Below are 8415 nucleotides of genomic sequence, written 5' to 3'. Positions count from 1 at the left end.
TGAAATGGTGTCTGATGTTGAAGTGAGGGTATTGAGAGGGAAGAAATGGGATTCTGAAACTTGGGTTTGAGACATATTGGCAGATAATCAGGAAGCTGGTGACATAGATGCTGGAAAGTCCATTGAATCACTCTTACCAACAGCACCTCCCCTCCCAATAGAGAAGATTACTTCATCTTTATTTGTTGATCCATTATCAGTAAAATCATCATTCCATATGCCCACACTTAATGAGATTAATCCAATTGTGTTTGCTGAGATGATGTCTGAGGAATTATCTGTGATAGCTGAAGTAGATGTCTTGCAAGACATTACTGCTTGCTCCTAGGAAACACTTCCACCAATTATTGCTTCTAGACAAATAACTAGAGTTAAGGCCCAACAAGCCCCCAAAAGTAAAGTACAGATTGCGACCCAGGAAGAAATAAGCTACACGCCAAAATAATTGCTTGATTTTTCTAATATGTATAAATAGAAACTAGGAGAAAATGAGTGGAGATGGCTATTAGGAATAAAAGTTGGATAAAGGTGCAAGTAATGTAGGGTTGGATCAGTCTAAATTGCTTGATATAGGTCCATTAAGTACAGATTCTTCATTCAGTATTTGAGCTAGAGAGTTGAGGAGAGAATCTAATAGTTTATTTGCCTAAAATACATTAAGTTGATATACCAGACTTGCCTTGGTATTATGTAGAGGAGAGAATCCAAGGACTTCAGGAAATTGGCAAGTTAGAGCAGATTTATCAGGATAAGCTCATGAATCCACTCATAAAGTGTCCAGAGGACATACATTTTTACCACAACAGTGAGGAACAATTTGTGAAAGGAGGCACAGCCTCCTTAAAGACTGCTTTGATTGCAATTTTATGTAAGACAGATTTGACAGTGGGAACTGCCCTAATGGAATTAAGACATCTAACTTCAATGGGACTTATTGGACCCTTTGGTAGTAGAGGCTAAGTAGCAGCATATAATAGGCGATGACAAGGAGGGCATGGATACCATAATGGACCGCAGAATAAAAGTAATAATCAGAATAGTCTGACTCATGTGGACTTATAGATTATCTACTTAGGCAGGCTGTCCATAGAAGTGAAACAGATGGGAAACCTACTAAATATTTACTTTATTTATTTATGTGTGCAAGAGGAAGAGTTCTAGGTCAAGTTAATGAAAAGTCTAGCTTGAATGAAAAGAATAGAGAGTCAGGGCCTCAATCAATTCTCATACCTGAGCCAGTTTCAGACCCATAGTCCCCTAAATGAAGGGGTGACCACACTACATTGCCAGCTGTTACTCTTTATTGTTGTTGTTGCAATCAGGTGCCATTCAGTCTATTCCAACTCATAGTGATCTATTCCAACTGATGTACAACAGAACGAAACACTGACTGGTCCTGCACTACCCTTACACTTGTTGCAGCTGCCACTGTGCCAATTCATCTCATGAGGGGTCTTCCTCTTTTTCAGTGATCCTCCAGTTTACCTGTCATGATGTGCTTCTCCAGAGACTGGTTCCTCCTGACAATATGTCCAAAGTATGAGAGATGAATCTCACCATCCTGGTTTTCAAAAACATTTTGGTTGTATTTCTTCCAATACAAATTTGTTTATTCTTCTACCAGTCCATGTCACTTTCAATACTCTTCTTCAACACCATAACCCAAATGCATCAGTTCTTCCATGTTATTCCTTATTCACTGTCTATCTATCACATGCCCTCCCCAAAGAGACCTAGGGCCTTTACAAGAGTGACTATTTACTCAGGAGAAGGAAATAATCAAACTTTTCAGAGATCAATAGACACTGGCTCTGAATTGATACTAATTAAGGAAAACCAAAATTTCAGTGTAGCCCATTGTAGCCCAGTCAGACTAGGGGCATATGGAAGTTAAGTTATTAATGGTGTCTTACCTAAGGTTATCTCACTGGGGGTCCAGTGGTTCCCTGAACTCATCCTGTAGTGATTTCCCCACTTCCAGAATGCATAATCAAAATAGGCATAATCAACCACTAACAGAACCTTCACAGTGGATCCCTGGAATGTAGAACAAGAGCTATCATGGTAGGAAAGCAAAATTGAGCCATTAGAATTATCTTTACATTGGAAAATAGTAAATGAAAAACAATACTGCATTCCTGGAGGGATTTCAGGGAGTAATACTATAATCAAGGTCTTGAAGGATGCAGGGCTGGTGATTCCCACCACATCTGCCATGCTGCTGGACCATATGATCAACCTAATCAAATGGTGATAATAGTGGCAGTGAAAGAGATGAGTTTAAAGTCTTTGACAAGTTCCTGTTGATGAATCACAACACAGACCCTTACTTAGAATTTTGGAGTAAAGCCCTGCCAGCCTCTCTCTCTCTTTTTTTTTTTTTTTTTTTTTCAAAGAAGCAACAATTAGGTTTATTGGTCTGTGTCAGGAAATAGCCTACAAGTGCCTTGCTCTAAAACCCATGTTAACCACTTCAGTGTGGAACTCTTCAGAAACACCACACTGGGATTCAAAACTTTGGGATTTGAATGCGTTGAAGGGATGCTTGCCATAAAGATGCAAAATGGTTGAAAGCAGGGAGCTCTGCTCTTGTGGGCTTTGCTAGTTTCCAACCTTTGATTTCCAGGTTCTGGCCCTTTCAAAGCCATTTTTCGCATTTCTGAAATCAAGAATGGCCTGAGATATCTCTTCATTGGTGTTCATCACAAATGGACCATGTTGGACAACAGGCTCTCTTAAAGGCTCCCCAGCAATTAAGACAAAGTGGCTCCTCTCAGGATCCTTGTTTTCCACCTGGGCACAGCCCCCTTCCCCCAGCACTGCTGTGTGATGAGGCTCTATTTTCTGCTGGGCATCATCAGGTCCAATATAGACATCTCCAGCTATGGTATAAATGAAGCTTGTCTACCCTTTGGGAATGGGCTGAGAATGCTTTGCTCCTTGGTCCAGTTTGAAGTCCAAATATAAAGTTGGTGTGCGAGTATAAATCTTGGACTTCACTCCCAAGGCTTCTCCAGAAATGACAGCAACTGTCACACCGTTCTTTACTGGGTTTAGGGTTGTCTTCACTTTTCCATTCCTGGTATTGAGGCTCCACCATCTTCTCTGAGCTTCTCAAATTCACCCATAGCTGTAGGCCATGGGCTGGCTCCACGGAGCATGGCATCTCGGCATGCAGGATGCCGCGGCCTGCGGTCATCCACTGCAGATCTCCTGGGTTCAATTTACCAACGTGTCCACAGAAGTCTTCATGGGCCATGCTCCCCAATTACAGGAGGTAAGAGACTGTTTCAAAGCCTCGATATGGAGGATCAGGAAATCCACCCGGTGTACCACCTTTAAATTCATCAAACAGTAAAAACGGAACCAGATTTTTTAACTCGGGTGTGCAGATGCTTCTGCGCACCCGTGCTCCGACTCCTTCCGACTGCTCCCGGCTGAGCATCGAAAGGGTAACTTTCTTGAAGGATCCCATGTCAAAGGCTTTGAAAAGACACTGCAGTGTTCAGACACTGAGAGCAGTCAAGCGGTCTTCGTGATTGGGTGGGACCACGGGCAGGGAGCTTGGGTACCGCCTCACCGTGACTCAGAGTTTCCTCAGCCTCTCTCCTTTTGAGAAATAACTTTTGACTTGTTATTGGGCCTTAGTAGAGACTGATTTCTAACTATGGGCCACCAAGTCACCATGTGACCATACCTACTCATTATGAACTAGGTGTTGTCTAACACACAGAGTCATAAAGTTGGACATGTACATTAGCACTCTATCATTAAATTGAAGTGGTATATAGGATACCAGGCTCAAGCAGGACCTGAAGGCACAATAAGTTGCACGAGGAAGTAGCCCAAATGTCCATGGTCTCTATTCCTGTCACATGACCTTTCCTCTCCCTGTCTACACCTATGTCCTCATGGTTGGTTAACTGAGGAAGAGAAAACTCATTCTTTGTTTACAGATGGCGTCACACAATAGCACCATGCTCCTCAGTATCCTGAAGCAGCTTCCTTGATTGAATGATTGAATGGCTTTCTAAGGACACAATTATTGCATCGGCTTTATGGCAATACCTAGAAGTGTTGGGACAGTGTTCTCCAGGATATTGTATATGCTCTAAACTGTGTCCAGTATTTGTTGCTATATCTACAATAGCCAGGATTCACTAGTTCATAAACATGTGGTAGAAATGGGAGTGGCATCACTCACTACTACTTCTATTGACCCACTTGCAAAAGTTTTGTTTCCTGTACCTTCAACCCCATGCTCTTTGTGTCTATATGTTTTAATTCCAAAGGGAGGAATATATCCTTCTAGAGACACAACACTGATTCCAATGAACTGGAAGTTAAGAATGTCACCTGATCATTTTGGGATCCACATGCTTCTTGATCAACAAGCAAAGAAGGGATTTATTGAATTGGATAGTATTATCCTAATTATTAGTGAGACATTGAATTGCCATTATATCTTAGAAGTAAAGGCAAATATGTGTGGATTCCAGGAGATTCCTCAGGTTGTCTTCTAGTACTGCAATATCCTGTGATTAAAGTCAATGGTCAACTACAGCAACCTAAATCCATCATAACAAATAATGTCCCAAATCCCTCAAAAATAAAGGTTTTGGTCACCCCACTCTTGGTACCAAATGTCTTATTGACTTCTGCAGGGGGCTAGCAGGTACTAAACCTTGCCATCATGGAGTTACAGTGACTTTCTCTAGCCTTTTAGCACCTTAGGGCAAATTTCAGTTATCATTGCCTATTTAGTTTTCCATAAAGGAGTTCTGGTAATGTAGTGGTTACGAATCAGGCTGCGAACCTTAAGGTCAGCAGTTTGAAACTACCAGCTGTTCCATGGGAGAAAGATGAGGCTTTCTGCTCCCGTAAAGATTTACAGCCTCGGAAACCCTGTGTAGAGTCGCTATGAGTCAGAACCAACTCCACGGCACATAACAACAACAACATTTAGTTTTCCATAGGGGTGAATAATTTGTTTGCTTGTTTGTTTGTAATACAACTAATAGTTACTTGAAGTCCTGTTGAGGTGCTACAGGATAATGTACTTGACTGCTAGGTCAGCTTGAACTGCAAGTTCCAAGTTCAGTGGTTCAAACCCACCAGCTGCTCTTTGAAAACACTATACAGGGTCACTATGAGTCGGAAGCAATTCAACAATACCTATCTACAACAACAATAGTCACTTATTCATAGAATTTTATAATACCTTTTTCGGCTATAGTATTTTAGCCTATGATATAACGATACTTTCAACATAGACTTTTTTAGAAAAAAAAGAAAAGAATTTGAGCTTTCAAAATTATCTCAAAACCTATATAAAAAAACCAGCAATCAGTGCTGGGAGTATCCTTTTTTGTCAATAAATTTAGGCAGCTCTGGTTGCCTTATGGTTTAGAATTGGGCTGCTAATCTCAAGATAGGCAATCAGAACCCAGTAGCTGCTCTGTGGGAGAAAGATGAGGCTATCTGTTCCTAAATAGATTTGCTGTCTCTGAAATCCTGAGGAGCAGTTCTACTCTGTTCTATGGGGTTACTAAGATTCAGAATAGACTCTATGGCAGTAGATTTGGTTTGGTTTTTATCACAGCAATAAACCAGTATGATTGAGTATTCACAATGTTGTGCATTTAAAAAGGCATTTAAAATGGCATTCTAGACATTCTCAATGTCCTAATAAAACTAAAACATATTGATCACAAATCTCTAGTTGAATTCCCTTTGTAGTAATCTTTCTTTCTTTTTTAATCATACCAGATTCTAGGAATTTTTAGCTCTTTCTCATTAAATATCGCTTTAAAACATCAATTCATGAGGAAAACTAATTCTAAAAGTGAAGAATTTTAGAAGGATAATTTTACAGTGATCAAATTCAACAAAAATCTAGCTTCATGTGTAGAATATTCTAAATTTTTAAAACTAATTGCAATAAAACAACTTATTAGTATATTATAGGTCAATCTTAAAAATATCAAGAATTATACTAATTTGTATGTGTGTCTATTGTTTTTTTGGATTTCAAGAACAAATATTCTCATCTGAAAACAAATAATATATATTTGTAAATAGTATTGTGTGTATCATTAACAAAAGCCATTGTTTCATAATTGATTATTTTCTGAAATAGATTTGAACCTAATAAATTAGTTGACATAAATCCGAAATAGTGTAATTACCAAAGTATTTTGTTTATTTAAACTGGCAGCCAGAAAGAAAGAGCCCTTATTAGATATTGCTACTGTTGTATTCCTTTAAGTAGATTCAGTCTCATCGTGACCCTACCATACAAATAAATACTTCCATAAAACTGTTGAATCTTCACTTGGGAAAAGCTGAGCAGCAGGAGCGATAGAATCACAGCAGGAGATTCAACTCAGCCCAATTTATCCTGTTACTTTAAAAATGGCATTGATTGTATGCAGCAGATGGGACTCTTTGTTATTCTGGGGCCCTCCAGCTTCTCTGACTTAAATGAAAACTTTACCCTTCCACATTGGAAGTTCTATTGTGATTGCCCTTGTCTACCTACCCAGTGCCTTTACTGTAACTAGAGATTCTATTTCTTCCTCTTTTTGCTGCTTCTCTTCCTACTGTGCAATCATTTTTTTGGTAGGTTTTCAGAGTCTTCATTCTTCTCTTTTAAACTTATAATAAAAAGTTCTCATGCCTATGTTCTCTGACACTCTTAGTTTGTTGTTGTTGTTGTTAAGTGCCTTCGAGTCGGAGCCGACCCATAGCGACCCTGTACAGGGTTTCCGAGGGTATAAATCCTTACGGGAGTAGAAAGCCTCATCTTTCTCCCGCAGAGCGGCTGGTAGTTTCGAACCACTGACCTTAAGGTGTGCAGCCCGATTCGTAACCACTACGCTACCAGAGATTCCTTAAACATAAACTTTTATATCTAGCATTTGGAAGTAAGGAATAAAGCATGGCTGATAATGAGATAAAAGATTCACTGGTGCACAATTGCAAGTTGGCTCAGCTCTGAGAAAACTGCACAGATGAAAACCATGTTTGTTTGTTTTTTGCTGTTCTTGGTGGTGGTGTTGTTTTCCTTATTTCATTGTGCACCTTCACTTTGCCTTATGAAGGTAATATCTTTGACCTCAAAGTTCAGGAGCTCTTGTTTTCTTTTCAAGAAATATATTCCATCAGAAACCTTCTTGAAGCCTTTCACCTTTGAGAACTCAGCTAGTCTAGTCTACACTTGCTCATGTTTTCTGTTGGAGAAAAGCAAGTTATTTGGATAGATAATTTGAGTGATTGTAACTGAAATAGTTTAATAGGCAAAACCACTCTTAACTGCCAGATAATTTTTTTTTTTTTAAATGTGTTCAGTTCCTAAAAATTAGAAATGAACTGACTGTTACTATATATTGTTGTTGTTCAATGCCATCGAGTCTGTACCCGCTCCTAGCAATCCTACGAACAAAAGAACAAAACAGTGTCTGGTCTTGGACCAATCTCACAATTGTTGCCAAGTTCCAACCCTCTTTTTCTATGATCCTCCACCTTGCCAAACATGATACCTTCTCCAGAGACTGGTCCCTCCTGACAATATGTCCAAAGTATGAGAGACGAAATTTGACCATCCAAGGAGTACTCTGGCTGTGCAACACAGATCTCTTTGTTCTTTTGGCATTCCATGGTACTTCAAAATTCTCCTCTAACACCTTAACTCAAATGCATCAATTCTTCTGCAGTGTTCCTTATTCACTGTCCAGCTTTCACATGCATATGATGTTATTGAAAATACCATGACTTGAGTCAGGAGCATCTTAGTTCTCAAGGTGATATATTTGCTCTTCAACAATTTAAAAACATCTTGTGCAGCAGATTTGCCTAAAGCAATATGTCATTTGATTTCTTGATTGCTGCTTCCATGAGTGTTGCTGGTCGATCCAAGAAGAATGAAGTCCTTGACAACTTCAGTCTTTTCTCCATTGATAAGAATGTTGTTTATTGGTCCAGTGGTGAGGACTTTTGTTTTCTTTACATTGAAATACAATCCATAATGAAGGTTGTACTCTTTTATCTTTATCAGTAAATATTTAAGTCCTCTTCATTTTCAGCAAGCAAGGTTGTATCATCTGCATAACGCAGCTTGCTAATGAGTCTTCCTCCAATCTTGATGCCACACTGTTCTTCATATAATCCAGCTTCTCAGATTATTTGCTGGCATACAGGTTAAATAAGTATGGTAAAAAAAAAAAAATGCAACCCTATCACACACCTTTTTTAATTTTTAACTATTCAGTGTTCTCATATTCTGTTCAAACAACTGCTTCTTGGTCCATGTAGAGATTCCTCATCAACACAAATAAGTGTTCTGGAATACTCTTACTTTGCAACCCTATCACACACCTTTTTTTTTAATTTTTAACTATTCAGTGTTCTCATATT

The 8415-nt window shown here is 39.1% G+C and overlaps 1 pseudogene; it reads right to left on the bottom strand.

Moving 5' to 3' along the window:
* Positions 1 to 2601: 2601 nt before the first annotated feature.
* LOC102838010 lies at positions 2602 to 3475 on the bottom strand (annotated as a pseudogene).
* Between the last annotated feature and the right edge of the window lie 4940 nt (positions 3476 to 8415).

Source organism: Chrysochloris asiatica, unplaced genomic scaffold (assembly GCF_000296735.1).
Source record: "Chrysochloris asiatica unplaced genomic scaffold, ChrAsi1.0 scaffold00145, whole genome shotgun sequence".
In the NCBI taxonomy this organism is placed as follows: domain Eukaryota; kingdom Metazoa; phylum Chordata; class Mammalia; order Afrosoricida; family Chrysochloridae; genus Chrysochloris; species Chrysochloris asiatica.
This window is presented reverse-complemented; position numbering and strand designations above follow the sequence as displayed.